Genomic DNA, 17,035 nt, shown 5'->3' with positions numbered 1-17,035 from the left:
GCTTTCACCGTGAGCTTGTCCTTCTCCTGCCTTGTCGTGTCCTGCTTGCTCTAAAACTCTGCCTTGTACTGGGCCCCTTCAGCTCAGTCCTCGATGAGAGCATTCAGGAACTCCGTCCGATGCACCTCCTCTTCTCTTTGTAGCAGGTCCATCTCTCTGGTCGCCTGCACTTCACTGGACTTGTCATTCTTCCTCTCTGCCTGGATCCGGTGGGGCATGGGGCGGAACTGGGAGGAGAGAGGTTTTCTGCGGTCAGCGCTGGGGGACAGGATCCAGGGTTATGCCTGCGGGAGCCCTGCTCCGAGCTAGCTGGAGCAAGCACGTGGGTGCCTGGACCTCCGAGGGTTTTGTGTATTGGCGTTCTGGCAAGATTCTCCATATGTGCTTACTCAGAGGATGATAACTGCACCCAAAGACAGAGCATATTCCCTTAGATGGCAAAAGGCTCCCTTCAGCTTCAGAAAGAACATCCTACCTGAGTCCACACCAGAATCCCTTAGTCCCACACAAAGCTAAATACGAGACTCCCGTCCCAGAAGCTCTTCTAGGCGTCACATGGGCACATGCTTGAGAGCAACTGCACCACGTGTACTGGAAGGGAAAGAAAGGAAGGAAGGAAGAAACGGAAGCAGAAACAAAGAAAGGACTTAAAGCACAGAGAGATGCATCCAGAATGCAAAGGAAGATTTATTCCTCACCGCTGTGATGGACTTGAGAGCAGCAGAGTCGTATTTTGGAAATTCCTTGCATTAGTTTTCTGAGTGGGAGTGACCGAGGCGTGAGCTCACTCAGCCCTTCGCAGCCAGCAGGTGATGCCGACATGAGAGACCCCACTGGAGTGCTCATCTGGCTGGCGCCATGAGCACCGCATGTTCCTTCACAGGAGCGAAAATGCTCTGAAGGATCACAGTAGAAGATCACATTACGAGTAAAACTCTGTTGTTGTTAATTCAAGGTTTTTATTAATAAGTACAAAACAACAAGTATGCCATCATCACCGTGGTTAGGCTCAAAATTCACAACCTCTGTGACAAGGGTAAGGTGGGACGATGACAGCATAGGCTCCAGATATCTCCTTTCCTCGTGTCACCACTTTTCCATGTGTCCTGTCTCTGTGTCCCAATCCCCATCCTGCTGCCTGCCCCCGTCATACACTCCCTCCCTCTCTGAGAGAGAGCTTTCTCTTCAGCTCTCTCAGCCCTCCCCTTTACTGCCACCGAGTGAGCACTTGCTCCTGTAAACTGCATGTAAGCACGGACAGTTTTTCTTTGGACAGAGGGACCCAAACGCAGCCGCTATGTTGTTGCTTCAGCCCTTGCACATATATGGACACGCACCTTTTCCCTTCCCTTGGGGAAACACTGACGTACCCAAGAGAGAAGTTAAAAGGGTTCAAAAGTGGCGAGGATGGCTGCAGGGTTACGAGGGACTCTGAAATTAAGTCAGAGCTGCATGATTACAAGGAAGGAAGAGGCGAGGGGAAACATGAGAGGATAATGTTCACAGGAAAGATTTTGGAAGGGACGGGCTAACTTCCCACGCTGCTGGAAGGGGCCTTTTCCAACACTCCTGCACCTCTCTTTCTTCCGGAGCAGAAATGGGCTTAGGTCCCGGCTTCTTTCACCTGCTTTCCTGTATCAACCTAAAACTGATATTGCTCACATGGGCTACATCTTGAGCACCTGAAACAAGGAATTGTTTTCATTTAGAGCAGTTTAAACTACATCCAAGGTTAGTGCGGCTCTAAAAATATCGCGCCGCTGCTTTTCTCTTCTAAGTGCACGGTAACAGTTTTGTTAGATAGTCCACGTTCCCAAAGACTAATTTGCTGCAAAAGAGTCAGGCTGTGCTGTCGTTAGCTTGGGGAGCGTGGATCGCGGGCCCTCCACGTTGGGGTCCTCCTGCTGACATATTGCAAATGGCAAGGGATTGACTGGGACTTGGCCTACAAGGTCAAAGCAGGTAGGAAGAAAGCTTTGCACCTGCGCAGCAGTCACACGAAATGCTCTGGCTCCTGGGTGCTTAATACAGAAGCAGTAACACGATCCTGAATTCAAGCTACTGACGCATACCGAGTTTAACGCTACTCGCAGCTCCTGTGACAGAAAAAGCAAGGGGACACAGAAGAAGTGAGACATGCAGAGGTGTGGAAGGAGAGGCTAGCTGCAAGAAATGGCAGTTGCTGTATTCCCTTTTGTGTGTGAAAACCTTGCCAAGCCTTGGCACGATTTCACAAAGGTGCATTTATTGCAGGACATTGCAAAGAACACTTTCTCTTTTTTCATCTACAGTCATTGAAAGACCAGGCGACTTTTCTCACTTGGTCGCTAGCTGCTACAAGTTGAACGTGGAAGTGGGCTCCCTCGTGTGCCGCTCCAACTCATTGCCACAGGATAGGGAAACTAGTTTCTTTCCATTGCAAGGCAAGATACAGCTTTTGGAATGTCCTTTCTTTTTCTCTGGCTCTATTTGAAGACAAGCCTTCTGAGTATTCATGGCCAGAAGATGGAAGAAAAATCCTGGGCGATACAGCATTGCCAACACTTGCTGTAGTCACAAGCCGAGGTTTGACCTCTGTGCAAAGAACAGGCCCCAGTTCTCTTGTTTTTCACGCAGATAACCTAGGGGCACAGATGCAGAGAAGCCCGTCCTGCAAAGAGAGCCAAAGGCCATTTGACAAACATAAGAAGAGTTCCTTCCTGCCAAGAGTTTGCTTCCTTCCCTTTTATTATCAGCCAGCATCAAAGATGTAACTCCTTCCCGTTACCTCTGCCAGAGCTGGGCTTGTTGGTTTTATCCGGCGTGCTGGCACTGCCACTAGTAGGAGTGCAGGACTCCCCGTCTTCGCACTGTTTTAGCTCTAGCCACACCTAGGTACAGTGCTTCTACTTTTTCCCAGGGCCACTATTTATCTCACAGTGACTGTCGGCTCCACTGAAGAGATGTCTGTCTTTGCTGGCTGGAGGCTGGAGGCTGATGGAAGGGCATGGGGGCCACGTAAGTTCTTCAAGTTGCCGTGTTGTGGCCAAGCTAGTCGGTAGGACGGGGCTGTGGAAGGAAGCCTCTGTTCTCTAGGGCCAGGAGATTCCCTGCATACGTTGAGCAAAGCCTTCAGCTCTGATCGGAAACTGTCATTGAGCCAGCAATAGAGGAAAGGGTTGTAGCAGGTGCTGCTCATTGCAAACCAGTGAAAGGCGAAGTACCAGGCACTGTTGGTGCGCACGGTCTGGCTGGAGAGGAGGACAACGTAGCAATTTAAGGGAAACCAGCAGGCCGCAAAGAGGATGGCACCGAGCATCAGCATCTTGATAGTGGTCGCCGCCTTTTTGCGAAGGGCAAAGTACTGCTCAGGGGTGCCATCCCCCATGACATGGCGCAGCCCGAGTTTCTTGGCCACTGTCACGTAGGCAGCAGAGATGAGGACAAGCGGCAGGACCTAGAGCAAAATGAAGGTTGTTAAGCCTAGATACTCCCAGTAGAGGGCAGCTGGCTCGGGGAAATCTGGGAGACAGAGGCACCGCGCAACTTCCTCACTGCAATTGAAGGCGTGGGACAGCAGGTGAGAGGGCATATGCCAGGGCACTGCAGCAGGAGCAAATGAGAGAAAGAGGAGGAGGAGGGCTCATGTCATAAGACCCTGAGGCGGAGCCTTCAGTTATGCCAATGTGTCATAGCTATGGGTCCATAGTCAGGGGTCTCTGTCCCACTCTTACCAGCGTAAAAGGTGTGTTGAGAAGTGTCATCATGATGTCAGCTACGGCCAGCTTCACGATGAACAGGCTGGTGGCAGAGTGCATCCTTTGGTTGTGGATCGCAACGTGGCAGACCAGGACACTGCCGAAGAGCGAGAAGATGAGGCTACAGGAGTATGCCGCAATGAGCAGGGCTTTGGCTGTGAGATTCCGCAGTTGGGCTCCGTCTCGACTCCTGCCCACGAAGCTCTGCCAGTCAGCCAGGGTGTAGTCTTCCCAGGAAAAGACACTGGAAAAGTTTGGGAGTGCAAAAGGCTCTTCAAAACTTCTGTTAAGGGGTAACTTTCCCGATGTGGCAAAGGCATTAACTAAGGAGCCAGACAAAATGAAAAACCATTTCTGAAAAGCTGCTCTGCTCTTCCGAGTCAGAAACATGGCATTTACGATGCAGTACAGCACACGGAGTCAACAGGAGACTTGCAGAGCAGTCGTTCACTTGCCTGCGCGCTAACGCTCTTCCTGGCTGTAAACGATGCCCAAAGGCCATTGGGGAAGGCAGGACGCAACGCACGTGCCCGACCACAGCGCTGCTCTGCTGTGCGCTCAGTATGTGCTTCTCTCTCTGCTTCTTGCTGCCTTTATACCCAGCTTCAGCAAGCTCCCGTCTTGCACAAGCTCTGAGCAAGGATCTCTGCCCATCGGGCTGCACAACATTTCTACTCTGACGTGGTCATTTCACGCGCGACTACCTTCCCCCAGGGCACTACTCCAAGGTCAACGCATCTGCTCGCTAGGAGAAAGACAAAGCCACTCTCTTCAGCCTTCAGCATCCTTTCGTGCTGTGCACAGCCATTAGTGAGTTGCTGCAAATTCTGCGCTGTTTATCCACCAGCACTGGGTGGGGCAGCGGTGCTATCTTCAAAAGGAAATTCCCAATTCAAGTTCCGGCGTCGAGATCTGGCAGGCAAGCTTCGGCCTGGCCATAACAGCACAGCATCTACTAACTAGCAGACCAACAGGGCTATGGCAACAGATGGACAGCGAATAAGCAGCTGATTTGGAAGCTTTCCTCTCACTCCTCTAGCATGGCAAAGCTTTCTGTTGGCAGGGATTTTCTCCTGGCCAAGGGAATACAGATTGGATCCTCTTGGAATACAGATTGGATCCTAAGTGGTGCGTTCTAGGTTTTGTACAAATACAGGTGTAGTCACAAACAGGTGCTTGTAAGGAAAGGAGGACTAGAAGGGACGGCCCCGACCAGCGAATCCAACATGCACAGCGACAAGCAGCCGCACGCTGGGCGTTGAGCACTGAGGAGACCTGCAGTGTGTTTCTTCTCCGGCAAGGCATGAGGAACTATCAGATCAAGAGCAGAAGACCAAGAGCCAAAATAGCATATACCACAGGATGCTGAGGGCCTTCACCGCAGGCTGGTGAAGGTAAGCGCAGGTTGCAGTCTCCTTCCCTGGAGAGATTCAAAACCCACCCGGACGCAATCCTGGGCAACGTGTTCTAGATGACCCTGCTTGAGCAGCGGGGTTGGCCTAGATGATCTCCAGAGGTCCCTTCCAACCTCGGCCATTCTGTCATCCTGTCATCCTGTCGTTCTGTCCAAGTCTGCTCACAACCTTTCTCAGCTCTCGCTTTTGCTGGAGGCACCCTGACGTGGTCTCCCTTTTAGCACAGGGGAGCAGAGTCTCTCATTCGAAACACATGCCATGGGCAGTTTCCCAAGCCCTCGCCGAGCTGAAAGGCTTCATGGCCACGGCCGGGCTCTGACAGGTCGCTGCAAGCTGTGCTTCCAGCTCTTGATAAACTCGCACAACCCCTCAGGGCAGCAAAAAGTGTTTCCTGCTCTCCGTATCTCCACTCCTCGGTTGGAAATGTCCTGTTCAAACGCTCTACGGTAGAGGCTTTCAATTCACTATGAGCAACCACATGGTGAGTACTGTATGGCTTTAACAGCTTGATCAAAGGCTGCTTTAAAAATGCTTTTCTGCAGTCAGTTGGTAATTTTGGAGGTTTGTGCCCCTGCTAACAATAGCTTTAAAAGCCCCAGCCGTTTCAGAACCTGCTTTGCCTTGTAGACCTTTGACTCAGGCACGCTTGGATAATAGGTCTGTCTCCACGAGGCTGTACCGGAAGACCATGGCTGCGTCTGGAAAACTGGTGCGTGTGCACCACGTCTGGAGGGGAGGAAAGCTTAGCGTGCTTTTTGGGTCAGCCTGGCAGGAAATCTCCTCAGTGCTGCAGGCTGCAGGAGCTGCCATTTGCTCTGCAAGCTGAGAGAAGGGAGAGAAGGAAAGGAGAAGAGCTCAGAGGGCAGGACGAGCTCTCTGCCCACTCCCCCTGTGCTCCCTGTGCTGCTGGCCAGCACTGTGCAACGCAATCAGTTGGGGATGTCCGCCGGGCACTGCCAGGACAGGACAGCCCTGCTTGCCAGAAGAGCTCCAGCACAAAGGACCCAACTCTTTCTGCTGGCTGTCCTACATGCCAGCTGAGCATGGGTGGGAATGTCAAGTGAGGCCCTTTTGCCCTGGGCTCTGCCTGGGCCGCAACAGCTGCCAGGCAGGCGACACTTGCAAGGTGGCTGCTCACCCACCAGCAGCTCTGGGGAGCCCCTCCAGAGCACCTGGGGCGGCCACCAGTGTTTGGCCAGCGACAGGAGTGCCCCTCCGTCCCCAGGCTGGCGTGGGCTAAGGAAGGACATCCCGGGGCAGCAAGGGGGGCAGCGAAGGTGCTTCAGGGCCGCCAGGAGAGCGCTGCGCGTGCCCTGGGGCACGGAGAGGCAGCCCTTCCCAGGCGGGGGCAGCGCCTCCGTATGCAGGCTCCGAGCAGGCTGCTGGCGCAGCGGCTGCCCGGAGCAGCTCTGCTCTCACCGTCTCCTCAGCTCCGACCTCCAGCTGCGCAGGCCTTCAGGGCTGGCGGTGCAACGGGCACCCAGCTGCTCTTCTTCAGCTGGCCCATCCTGCTCGTTCTCCTCACAGCATGGCAGGTCCACCAGCTGGGCCTTTTCCTTTTGCTGCCAGAGAAAAAGTGACCCAAGCTGAGGCTTCCCCGGCAAGAGCAAGGAGGAAGAGGACAGCAAGAGCTCGGAGATGTTGGTTGGCGGGAGCCTCCCCCGGCTGGGGGTGTAGCTGGCCGAGGCTCTTTGCTGCCAGAGCACCGCTCCTGTGGCCGAGCATAGCAGCGGGGAGCTGCATCCTCAAGGCCGTGCACGTGGCTGTGCGAGCTGGGGCTGCATCGGGGAGCACACAGGCAGCCTGAGTGGGGAATGCTTATTTACCAGCTGCCTTTCGGCCTGCTGCCACTGCTGCTCCATCCTCTCTAGCAGCTGCTGGTCGATGAGGATGGTTTGCCCGAGTGCCTGAAGGAGGGAGAGAGAAAGAACCCAAGCCTGAGAGTGGCTGGAGCCAGAAGCTGCCGGGGCTTGCCTTTGCCTTTGCCTTGGTGCGTGCCGCGAGGCGTCGCGGTCGGAGCCCGCGGAGCCTGTGGAGCTGGAAATGAGAACAAGCGGGCGCAGACAGATTTTGCCCTGCAAGCCACTGCAGCTTCAGAGGCACCAGATGCCCTTTGCCTTCCGGGTGATGACAGCACGAGCCACCCTCTGCCCCCACAGCAGCACGTGAGGCCTGGCTGCCTGCTGCATGCGGCCAGAGAGCCCCGAGACCCGCGTGGCTGGGTGCGCGTGGAAGGGGAGCTGCGCCGAGGCACTAGCAAGGCCGAGCACAAACGAGAAGGCAGCTGTGGCAAGAGCTGCCTGTGGTCGCCGGGAGTAGGGAGGTGGCCAGCATGTCCTTGCTGCTGAGCAGAGGCCCTCTGCACTGTCTGGCTCAGGACTGTGCATGCCGGGGCGCACGCATGAGCAGCCTTGTGTGGGACTAGGGGCAAGAGCCTGTGTTGGGCGGCTCTGCTACCTGAAGGCGCAGCTTTTGCTCTTCATTGCCTTGCCGAGGGCCTTCCTCGGTGGCTGCCTCGTGCTGCAGCGCTGGCACGGATGCCTGTGAAACGAGAAAACACGTGTTGCTGCGAGTGACGACGACATGGCGAGACCAGGGAAGTACCTTCTCAAAGGTGGAGGAAGAGTGAGGAAAAGAGTCTTCTCAGCAAGACGGCCATGTGGAAGGGGTTGTTTCTAGGTGTCTTAGCCGTGCTTGCCTTGCACGCGTGCAAGCAGCAAAGCGCAGGTCTGGGCTGGGAGCTGGCAGGCGCAGGCGGCAAAGAGCCTGCTGGGAGGGAGACGGGAGGCCTGCAGAAGCTGTCAGGGCCAAGCCCGCTGCCGGGCAGCTGGAGTGGGAGCCCAGGGAGCAGGGCACCGGGGTTTGTGGGGTGAGCTCTGGGAGCTGCGCATCTGCACCAGCTTACCTCTGCAGAGCTGGTCTTCTTGAAGACACTCGCCAAGGCTTGAAGGCCTTTGGCGAGCTCCATTTCTGGAAGGAAAAAGCCCAAGGTGAAAAGAGACACCGCAGCCCACAAGGGTTTGGGCCTGCTGATGGGGCGCCCTCTGACAAAACCCCCAAGGACAGCAAGAGCAGGCACAGACGTTCAGGCCTGCTCTTGCCAGCCCTCCTTGCCTCGGTGGACAGCCCTCCTTGCCTCGGTGGGGAGCTCTTCCACCCCCACGCAGGCAAGGACAAAGCCGCGGGCAGAAAGGCCTTTGTCCCGCGTCCTGCGCACCAGGTGAGCCAGAGAGCCTGGTGTCAACTGCCCAGGCGGGCTGCCAGCCTGGGGCTCAGGCCAGGGGGCACCCGCCAACCCTCTGTTCCCTCTCCACGTGCACAGTGAGGTCGGAAAGCTCTTCCCTTCCAACAAAAGACCCTGTCTTCCCTTCACGCTTGGCTCTGCGGCCGTCAGCGGGAGCCCAGTCCCGCTGTGCACCAGACCTCACCCTCCAGCCCTGGCGGCCTACCCAGGACGATGGCTTGGTCCATGTAGGCGGCCAGGTCCTTGACGTATTTGCAGATGTATCGGACGGCCGCCTCTATGTCCTCGTCGCAGCTTGGCTCCGAGGCACAGCCTTCTGCTGCAGGGGGTTGCTCTGTGACAGGGGGGCGAGGAGGAAGATGGGAGGAGAGGAGAGCCCAACTGAACAGTGTTCCTGCCAAGCACAGCCGTTGCCTCCCCTACGCGCTGCAAATGCCGTGGAGTTTCCCAAAGCACCAGAGGAGCCAGGAAAACAGCAGCAGCAGCAGCAGGGCAGGATGGCCTTGCTGAGTCCCAGCAGGGCTTCCCGTTCCTGACCCGTCTGCCCATGGCCTGCCTTGCAGGCAGCCCCCAGATCCCTGCTTGCGCATCTGCCCCAGCAGGCCCCAGATCCCTCCTGGGATCAGCGGGTGCTGGCGCCCTGCAGGCACTGCCCGCTGCCAGCAGCAGCCTGGGTCATGTCTGTTGGGGCTCTTCTCCTGGGCATCTTTTGTCACCTCTGTCAACCCTGCTGCAGGAAACCGCTTCCCCAAGGCATCCTGGGCACCCCACACCCACGCTACCTCCCAAGGCCTTCTCACGGCTATGTCCAGGTTGTCCAGGAAGGGATGCCCTTTGCTGCCAGCTGCTTGGCTCAGCCCAGCACCCCTGCATGCCCATGTCGTGCCAGCCTTGTTGCGTGGGCACCCAGGCAGCTCGGGGCTTACCCGTCTCGCCGGTGTCTTCCCCACAAGGCATGCCCCTTTCCTCAGGGCTGGGCAGCCCTGCGTCGAGGCTCTCCTCGGCCTTTGTGGGCACCCCTGCGTCGAGGCTCTCCTCGGCCTTTGTGGACAAGGGCGGGAAAGACAAGGGCTCAGAGAGGAAGGAGAGAAGGTGTGGAGGCGATGGATCTCGAGGGAGGCTGGGGGCTCTGGCAGGCAGAGCCAGATGGCAAGCCAGGGCTGCTGGGGCTGTTGCGGCGGTGCTTGCAGCTTCCCGGGCGCAGCCCCTGCTCCAACAGGAGGCGTTTGGGACGTGCATGGAAGGCAGCCTTTCCACAGCTGCTCCTCCCAACTGCTGCCCAGGCGCTCTCTGCCTTTGGGACTGAGCTGCCTGCTGCCTTTCTCCTCCGCTGGCCAACGGCAGGAGGGCGAGCAGGCAGCAGGCCAAGGCTGGGTGCAGCCGGGCCGGGCCGGGAGGGGAGCGGGGACCCTGTGCCCTGGGCTTGGGGGCTCTGCCGCTTGCCAAGGCGGGCACGGGTGTCGCCGCAGGGGCCAGCTGAGACCTGTGTGACGGGGGCTGCCCTCACTCACCAGGTGTTGGCCGCTGACTGGGCCGGAGGCACTGGTGCTGCTCTCCCCTTGCTCGTCCACAAGGCCCGTGGGCACGCTGCAGCGACGGGAAGGGCAAGGCAGTGAGCAGAAGGGTGCAGATGACAGACTCAGGCCTCCTCCAAAGTGCAGCCGGCTGGTGTGCCGGGCACAGCCCTGGGGCCACCACAGTTTGCCTCGCACTCCCGACTGCCGGGGGGCTCAGGCCAGCTTCTCCTGGCCTTGTGGGCAGTGCGGGTGGAGGAGGAGAGCTGAGCTGAGGCTCAGCCCTGAGGAGGGCCAGGAGAGGCAGCTCGAGGTGAGCTCGAGCAGGCTGTGATGTGCCTCGCCTGGATGGGGGCCCAGTGCAGCGCGTGTGCTTTGGGCAGGGCCATGCGGGGAGGATGTGTGTGCCGGCTGGCTGGCTGGCCAGCCCGAGGGCATGCTGGGGTCCACTGAGGAACAGGGGGAACGATCTGTAGGAGAGAGCTGGACAGAAATGGCTTACATGGCAGCAAGGGTCTCCATGGGCTTCTGGGCCTTCTTGCCTTTCTTCTTGCTGGAGCAAGACTGGCTGGCTGGCAACGGAAGGAGTGCAAAACCCCCAGGTATGAGCGCCGGTGCCTGGCTGCCCCGGCAGGAGCACTGAGGGTCTCAGGGCTGCTGTGGGCAGGGGCCCTCCATCCCTGCCTGGGCTCCCTGCTCCAAGAAGCCCCTCGGAGGGGCCTTGACTCAAGGCAGGCAGCGTACCTCCTGGGGAAGCCACCTGCCTGCCCTTAGGATGTTGCTCGAGGAGGCTGGGGCAGGCCGAGCGCCCCTCAGCCATCTCTCCCCGCTGGGCTGCCCTGCTCTGCCAAGGGAGGGATCCCCAGCGGCATGTGGAGAGCTGCTGGCTCTGAGGACTTTCTTACCCGCAGAGCCTCTGCCCAGCTGCCAGAGACGAGAAGACAGGCCCCTCAGCCAGGTCTTCCTTGCCTTCTGAGCTGGCCACGCGCGGGGCAGGCCGTGCTCGTCAGGCTGGCTGGGCTCCCCCCAGAGCAGCGCAGAAGAGGACGAGGGAGCTGCTGCGCCCGAAAGCGCCGCAGCAGCCTCGCGGCTCTCGCAGTCCAGCTCCTCGCGCCAGTGCCTCTCGGGGAGCTGGAATCGGACTCTCTTGGGGGGGTTGTTTGTCCTCCCGTCCTTACGCAGCATGGCTGCGACGACGATGACTCAGAGCCCACAGGCTCTGAGTCGGCGATGCCAAAGGGAAAACACAAGTGGTGAAAGTGCTGCTCCAGGTCCCAAGGCGCAACCGCAGAGCAGGCCCTCTCACCACCTCCCACCTCCTCGGTTGCCCAAGGAGTGCAGCACCACACCAGCAGCTCCTGGCAACGTGATCAAGGCCACTGTGACCCGTGAGCGGCAGCGCTGAGGCGTGAGGGAGCAAAGGCTGCTGGGAAACTCCAGGACCACCCAACTGGCTTTGATATGCAAATATGCCAGGGACACGTGCCCAAGCGCCGATGGTGGGAACACGCGGGAGGCTCTCTCGGAGCAAAGCTGAATGCATTGCCGTAGCGCAGCCCACGGCAGATGGCTGGGGAGCTGGTCTGCCAGGGCGGCGAGGTGCTCTCTCCTTGCCCAGGCCCCGCAGGCTTGCTGAGTGCAAGTCTTCCCGCCTCAGCTACTCCCTGATGGCCTCTGCACAGCAAAGCCCTGCAGCAGTGCTGGGAAGGGCACCTGAAGGGCCTTGGGCTCCCCGTGGCCTCTCCTCACCTTCTCCCTAGACCTCACGTCCCTCAGAGCTCCCTGCTCTGAGCACATCTTCGTTGCCCTGTGCAGCGCTCTGCCTAACAGTGCCTCGAGGCTCCAAGAGGTTCCTTCAGAAGGTGGCTTGCAAGTTACACGAACGAGAAGCATCCTTTTTACAACAGCGTGCTGTGAGGGAGAAACAGTGTCTTGTCCTTGTACAAGCACGTTGATCATTAGAAGAAATATCTTTCTACGCACACCACTTTCCCCTCTGAAATTAAAGATCCTGTCTTTATCTTCTGTCAGGCTATTTGACAACGGCTGCAGTTTAACAGAAAAACGTACCGTCTATGGATTTGACAGTTAACGGAGAAAACCAACAACATCCTTGTGAAGAAGGTAGACCAAACCAAACAGACTTTGAAATGACTCCTTTCTGACACCTTTGCTAAAGGTCTTTGCCCAGCATATGCCTGCAACCTTAGAAGACAGACTCCCCTTAAGATCTTAATGAAGCAGTGAATTAGCTATTTGTCTCCAGTCTCTCTAACAAAATAGGTGTAATTTGGGTAGCAACATAAAGAAGCAAAGCACATTAAAATCTTAATCCCTTTGATTCAATGCAGTCCATACAAGTGACATGCACTGTTTCTTTAACACAGATAGCTCAAAAAAGGCAGCCGCTTGTCTAGTGCATAGGTTATTATTCTAATGGCTTTGACAGCTCTTACTGTTTACCTTCATTAAGAGTACCAAACTGCGTCCCAAAACCTGAAGTGAGCATACTGCTCTGGGAATTGCTAACTGAGTTGTACCCTAGGAATTCCAAAGGCTTGATCATTGCTACAGAAGTCCTCGGGAAGCGTGAGCCTCCTTTAAGTTCACTTCGGCAGAATGCTGGCAGACCAAGTAGCAACAGTCACATTCAGCGAGAGCCACAGACAGCAACACGACCGGCAACCGCCTACCTTTGGGGGAGAAGGCAAAACAACGCAAAAGCATGGCTGCTGCTCCTCGCTGTGTTTAGTGCGTCTCTGACGTGCTGGGGGCTTAGCTGATAAATTCTTCTGGCTTCTTCCTGGAAAAGCTCCATCTTGGCAATTGACATCTTGGCACTTCTTTGTTTTGAGGCGGCGGGGGAGAGAAAAGGCAAAGAAGCAGCAGGTCTAGCTCTTCTAGCAGGTCCAATAGCAGTTGTTTCCTCGCTGTCAACACACTATTCCGTGTTGAAAGTCTCGTGTGGAGAAGTATTTGGAAAAACAGCAAGGACGCTTCAGGAGGGCCGCGGTAAGAGAGAGCTGGAAACCATCAACTAAGAGAAAGTAGGAGGCAACGTCTTGCCCTTTCCTGGCTCAACTCCTTAGTTCTTCAAGCAGCATTCCTTGCACAGTTGCAGGGTTCCAGCCCCTGCATCTTATTTAGAAGGGTAGGAAGCTGATAATGCAATTCAGCCTGAAGTCTAGGGCTTACGGAGCAGAAGTCATGGGTTTAGTTCTCCCGGGAAGCTGGAAGTACCACCACATTTTCCAGTGCTAACCCTGAACACTCTGGGCAGTACGGTATCTTTGGGTCAAATTGCTACTCTTTAGAGTTTTGAACTGTAACGGTACCAAAATTGCAAATAAGTGCAAAGTTCGTTGTTCTGGCCAAATCCATGTCCTTTTCCATACCTGCATCCTACCCTGAATTTACTCCTCCGGAAAACTCAAGTCCCAAAAGAATGACCTTTTCTATAAAAGATATGACTCTGTTGTTTACATTCCCATCTGAAAAAGCATCTGAAAGGCTTTTGGAAGCTTCACACAGAATTAGCAGTTTCAGGCAGTACTTCTTCAAAAAGCTTGTAAAATGTTAGACACTCTCTGCATCGAGTAACGCGACACACACATCGTACTGAATGCAGTGCCACCAAATTAAGCCATGCCACAGAAGTGGAGATTTAAGGCAAACCATCGTTTACAGAAAAGCATCGTACAGAGTATGCTTCGTATACTGCTCTCCATTTCCTTCAGTGGCCTCTCTGATCTAGCGAGCCTGAAATCATTTAGTTCTTCTTGATGCTGCAGTGCTCTTGAAGGGGTCAAATTCCTCCTGCAATTTGCAAATAGATATGCATTACTCAAACCGTCATGCATTCCGAGCCACAGAGAGGGAGCTCCTCTTTAGATTAGCAAAATGTTGTCATTAGGGGCAGAACATACTTCAGATGAAGTCATATTCATCTACACCTCATGAGGTAATAAGAAATGCAAGAATCAAGGTACTGTTTTTGTACATTCAGGAAGACATGCAGCTTTGTATTTCAGGTACCAACAGACAGTAGAGTGGGCAGAAGGAAGAAACATTTCACATAATCTGCCAACGTCTGACATCCCTAAGGCCGGGATCCCGGCCACACAGGACAACCGCAGAGTCCATGACAACAGGCAGCAGAGTGCTTACAGCAGAGCCTGTATTGTAGTCAGTGTAAAGCTGGGAATAAAGGACATGCTACCCGTTTACTGATTGCAGAGTAAACTCTTCCCGGCAGTTCCCATACATACGGGAAGAACGGGCAGCTGAATTGTTGAGGGCACAGGGGTTTGTTTGGTGTGTTGGTTTTCTAAAGGATTCACACGATTTGGAGCGATTAAGAGCCCAGGAAATAAGTCAAAGGACATAGCCAAGCACGCGGACAGACTGCCCATAGCATGCAGTAGCCTCCCCTGTTCCACACTTCTCAGGAACGACAACGAGACATCCAGAAGTGAGGGGAAAAAACAGATTGGCTATCTGCTTGAGGTCCCTTCTAGCCTTACGTATGTGTGACAATCCTGCACCTGTTTTTATTAAAAATTGCTTGCCCTAATGTAGTGCTGTTAGTAAAAAAACCACGCCAGTTTATTCTGAGGTGCTTTCTTCAAGCAGCTGTAAAACAGTAAACGAAAGACACGGACAAGAACTAGACAGAGAGAAGACCACTGTATCCCCTACCTCCTCTGAGTCGAATTCAACTCCTCGAGATGCTTGGCTTGGTGAAGCCCTTCTACTAAGTGAAGATGTAGTGGGCAACCTTGCAACGTACACAAAGAGGAGAAGGGAGGGGGAGAAAAAGTTACCATGTGCAGTTCTCAAATACGAGACATCCACATCAGTAGGTAACCAAAGGTCATCTAAGTTCTCTAAACACTGCTCCGAATTTTTTGAAAATCTGTTTGTCCAAAGAGTGACCCCCAGCCCCAGATTCTACTGCTTCACAATCAGAAGTAACGCAGTCATGGCAGACTTCTGAACAAAAGACACGTACCAACCTGTGATTTCCTCTGGAAGAAGGAACAACTGGAATTCCTTCTACGTCGGAGTCCTCATCTCTAACATCCTGAAAAAACAGAAAAGAGGCAGGCCTTTTATAAAGTTTGTAGACCAAATTTTTCATTCTCCCAGAGATACAGCACATAAAGTTTGAGGAGAGTGCCTTTCCTGGGGGAGGGGAGAAGGGGACCCAAATTGAATACCTACTTAGCTGTAGCACACACTTGAGGGGGCTCCAGGCTGGAACTGTACAGTGTGCAGCTCCAGCAGAAGTGTGGCTCTCGACCTTGCAAATCCCCAAAGGAGCCCGCAGGCCTATAGCTCTGCACGTCTTAGACTACGAACTCTTCACAAGTACAACGCGGTCTTTGTATTTTTCGGAGAGACCCACTACCAAAACCAAAAAAACCCCAACAACAAAGAACGAACGTGCAGACCCTTGCTGCTGCAACCAGCAGCTTGGGAACTTGTGCTGGTTTACGCTGAAGTTTTGACCAGCTACTTGTTTCCAGATCACAAGGTAGCAGAAGGCAGCTCTGCAGCTGTACTCCTGCCAGATGCTTCTCACCTCTGAGTAAGACTTAGATGAATTCCAGGAGGGCTGTGGTTGCAACGACCTAAAGGCAAGAGTAAAACAAAGGCAGTATTTTTAAGGGGCTCGCGTGACAACATGCAAACAGTGTCATGTAGATCTTGTCACACCAAAACCTGCTGAGCAGGCATGTCTTCTGTAGAGGACTGAAAACGCACACCCACGCACACGTGCACGCACACAACCCCCCCCCACACACATACACAAAGCAAGACAAGCCAAGGTCCTTGGCCGATAAAAGAGAAATTAAGCCCTTCCGAGAACCTGGCGGCTCCAAGGATCTGACCTCCGCAGGCATTAGCAAGTGCTTGCCCGTCTGACTGCCAAACCCACAGAAACTTTGGGTTGGATGAAGAGAGACTAGCAATGCTATTGATTGTCCTGTACGTCTCACATTTAATGGACACAGTGATGCACTGGGTAAGCCCGATGATGTCTAGGCAGTATTTTAGGTCACTGGCTGAGGCTTTTGCATGTTAATTTTGCAGTATCTGTCAAAGAAAAGGAATAGCTATACCCTAGTGCCACAGGAGGTAAAATAAATGTGCCAGGAACATCGACCTGGAACGGGCAGTGGGCAACATCTTCCTGCATACTGTACCCAGTTGCTTCAGGAAGAAGAAGAAGGCGACTTAATAAGCTCTACTCGATGCAGAACGTTGGCAGCCGTTAAAAAGTAGACGTGACAGACATGACAGACAGCAGTCAAACTGCTAAACACAGGCTAACACACTCTTTACATCAGGGCAGAGCGCTTTGACCAGTGCTTTGATAAGACCTCAACCTAGATGACACGGCAGCAGAAGACCTGTGGTATGACAACAGGAGAGCAACAGAGTTCCAGTACGTTGCACATACCATTCCCCTTCCTTTACCGCAACAGGAAGACGGTCTGTAGCTATGAGGATGCTCCAAATGAGGCCACAGCAGGCAGTGCCTTTGCCTAAGATTAATGGAAGCAGGAGCAAGATTCTGAGGGAGAAGATAACTTAATAATTGTTGTCTCCTAGAGAATATTACAGGTCTGTCCAAAAACGAATTCCTTGTTGTCAATCAAGAGGAACCTGAGGGGCGTAATGCCTCAGCAGCCAGCATCCCTTGACCTCTGCATCACACACCAGTGATGCTGGCCAAGCCAGTCTTGATGCTTGTGAAGCTGTGAGTATGAGAGTGGGAGTGGGGAGAATCCGCTTGCTTCGAAAGTCAAACGAAACAAAATGATCTTCCCTTTCCATAATGTCTCCCACTGAGCCCTGATGCATTATATCCCTGTAGGGAAAAGAAAAGCTTCCCGACAGCATGATGCTGACGGTGCTGCAGAGTAACCAGTCCCTTTTCACACCAAAGTCCTCTCACAGACTGTCCTTCTTGCTAATCTGTCTTTCCAAGGCGAATTACTCAACCACCGGTCTGATGGTTGCACATCCCTGCACAATATGTAAGGAACAAGAAGTCAAGCTCCACCAAGCAGACAAATATACACACAGAAGGCAAAATGGAAGAAGATGATCTCTGCC

At 54.4% G+C, this 17,035-nt stretch overlaps 1 long non-coding RNA gene and 1 pseudogene across 1 annotated transcript; both read right to left on the bottom strand.

Moving 5' to 3' along the window:
* Positions 1-957: 957 nt before the first annotated feature.
* On the bottom strand, positions 958-6,826 carry LOC138065639 (G-protein coupled receptor 83-like; annotated as a pseudogene).
* A 5,404-nt stretch (positions 6,827-12,230) lies between these two features.
* Positions 12,231-14,976, bottom strand: LOC138065638 (uncharacterized). Its single transcript, XR_011138735.1, has 3 exons — positions 14,926-14,976; positions 14,609-14,687; positions 12,231-13,726 (listed from the first exon to the last, which is right to left on the bottom strand). It is a non-coding gene; the product is annotated as an uncharacterized lncRNA (long non-coding RNA).
* Positions 14,977-17,035: the final 2,059 nt, after the last annotated feature.

The sequence above is a fragment of the Struthio camelus genome, chromosome 1 (assembly GCF_040807025.1).
Source record: "Struthio camelus isolate bStrCam1 chromosome 1, bStrCam1.hap1, whole genome shotgun sequence".
Lineage (NCBI taxonomy): Eukaryota > Metazoa > Chordata > Aves > Struthioniformes > Struthionidae > Struthio > Struthio camelus.
This window is presented reverse-complemented; position numbering and strand designations above follow the sequence as displayed.